Source organism: Echiichthys vipera, assembly GCF_963691815.1.
Source record: "Echiichthys vipera genome assembly, chromosome: 17".
Taxonomy (NCBI): Eukaryota; Metazoa; Chordata; class Actinopteri; order Perciformes; family Trachinidae; genus Echiichthys; species Echiichthys vipera.
In genome coordinates this window covers 1,475,176-1,477,675 of record NC_139842.1, presented here as the reverse complement: position 1 = coordinate 1,477,675, position 2,500 = coordinate 1,475,176, and the positions used below count along the sequence as shown (strand labels likewise).

Below are 2,500 nucleotides of genomic sequence, written 5' to 3'. Positions count from 1 at the left end.
TATTTTATTCAACTTTTATGTGACTTTTCAACTTTTTTATGACTTTTTACAACTTTTTTTATGACTTTTTTAAAACTTTTTTTTATGACTTTTTAATGATTTTTTTCAACTTTTTGTGACTTTTTCAACTTTTATATGACTTTTCAACTTTTTTATGACTTTCTACAACTTTTTATGACTTTTTTAAAACTTTTTTATGACTTTTTAAAACTTTTTTTATGACTTTTTTAAACTTTTTTATGACTTTTTAAACTTTTTTTATGACTTTTTAAACTTTATTATGAGTTTTCTACAACTTTTTTATGAGTTTCTACAACTTTTTTTTATGACTTTTTTAATGATTTTTTTTCAACTTTTTGTGACTTTTTCAACTTTTATATGACTTTTCAACTTTTTTATGACTTTCTACAACTTTTTATGACTTTTTTTAAAACTTTTTTATGACTTTTTTTAAAAACTTTTTTTTATGACTTTTTAAACTTTTTTATGACTTTTTAAAACTTTTTTTATGACTTTTTAAACTTTATTATGAGTTTCTACAACTTTTTTTATGAGTTTCTACAACTTTTTTTATGACTTTTTACAACTTTTTGGCTGTAAGTCATAAAAAAAGAGGCTGTACTTTGTCTCCAGATCACTGAAACCTTCTGATCCCGTGCTTGACGCTGCGTCGTTCGTGTCTTTAACTTTAAATCCTACGCAAACGCCCCAGACTTCGTCTTTCCCTCTGAACTTTGTGTTTCCTTACAACGGTGCTTAAGCGTAAATGCTGCTATAGTTTAAAATCTTCTCACGCAGTCAGAGAAACTGTGTGACCCGAGTAACGGCGCTCTGCTCCTCAGGTCGGGGCCGACTGGGACCCAAAGGAGCGCCTCTTCAGGAACTGGGGGGGGTCTCCTGGGACCCAACGACGAGCCCGTGGCCGTGCAGCGCTGGAGCCGCGGCCGCCGAGCAACCTGACGGCCACCGTGGTGTGGATCGACCCCACTAACGTCATCGCTGCCACCTTACGACATCCTGGTGGACGCCTCCGCCGAGGGTCACACACTACCGGCCGGCCCGCTCACGCCGCCGCTCAGGCCCGGGCTGTGGACGCTGCGGGTGCTGCACCACTGGAACCCGCTGGGGCAGACCAGCTTCATCGTGGCGCCGCTGGAGTTCCACCGGCAGCAGCCTTTACAGCAAGGTGAGCGCTCGTCCACACACACAGAGAGACACACACACACACACACACACACTCACACACACACCCCGACCCTCTGATTCTACGTCACGTCTGCAGAAATAAATACGTGGGTTACAGTGTGTTACTTTTCACTTAGATATATGTATGGACCGAGAATGAGGACAGGCTGATCCATGAGGCAGGATGTCACACACGTACACACACACACACACACACACACACGCACACACACACACACACACGCACACACACACACACACACACACACACACTCCGATCAGATCACATCACACCTTCACTTTATAACACCAGCTCACGTCTATTCATGTACCATGCTTTACATAGAGGTCTGCAGTTATCCCCTTTGTACACACACGCACACACACACACACACACACACACACACACACACACCACACACACACACAGATCTGAGGAGGTCAAACAAATGACACAGGGGAGGCTAATTTTGACAGAGGTGACCCCGGTGTGTGTGTGTGTGACTGGATACTGACACTATAAATATATGTTTGCATGGTGGCAACAGCTGTGACTGTGTGTGTGTGTGTGTGTGTGTGTGTGTGTGTGTGTGTGTGTGTGTGTGTGTGTGTGTGTGTGTGTGTCTGTGTGTGGTGTGTGTGTTTGAAAAAAGTCCTAAAAAAGTTTTTAAAAAGTTTTAAAAAGTTGAAAAAAGTCATAAAAAAGTTTTAAAAAGTCATAAAAAAAGTTTTAAAAAGTTGAAAAAAACTCACAAAAAAGTTGAAAAAAGTTTTAAAAAGTTTTAAAAAGTCATAAAAAAGTTTTAAAAACTTGAAAAAAGTTGAAAAAAAGTAGAAAAAAAGTTTTAAAAACTTGAAAAAAAGTTTAAAAAAGTCATAAAAAAGTTTTAAAAAGTTTTTAAAGTTGAAAAAAGTTGAAAAAAAAGTTGAAAAAAGTTGAAAAAAGTTTTTAAAAAGTTGAAAAAAGTTTTTAAAAAGTTGAAAAAAGTTTGAAAAAAGTTTTAAAAATTGAAAAAAAAAATTCATTAAAAGTTTTTAAAAGTTTGTATTTAATAACAGTTTTGTATGATTCCCCCCCGGTCCTTCCCCCCTCCCCTCCCCCCGGTCCTGTGCTCCAGAGGACGCCCTGCGGCTGCACGCCGGCCCGCCCAGGAACTCCTACATGGAGCAGAGCTTCCACGGTCTGAACCCGGTGCTGTGCTGGTCTGACCCGTGAGGCCTGGGCGCCGTTGGAGGAGGGCGGAGGCCAACGCCGGCCTGACGGGGGGCGCCGCTGCGGTCGCTGGCTGGACCGGCTCCTGGAGGGCCACTGGGC

General features: G+C 40.8%; 1 pseudogene across 1 annotated transcript in view; it reads left to right on the top strand.

The window, feature by feature from the left end:
- The window catches only part of LOC310959732 (xylosyltransferase 1-like), a 26,846-nt pseudogene that overhangs the window by 23,165 nt on the left and 1,181 nt on the right, over nucleotides 1–2,500 (top strand). Inside the window, exons 10-11 of the transcript in view lie at nucleotides 843–1,186; nucleotides 2,304–2,500. The exon at nucleotides 2,304–2,500 is cut by the window's right edge and continues 136 nt beyond it. The product of the transcript in view is annotated as a xylosyltransferase 1-like (transcript). The remainder of the gene's footprint in view (nucleotides 1–842; nucleotides 1,187–2,303) is intronic.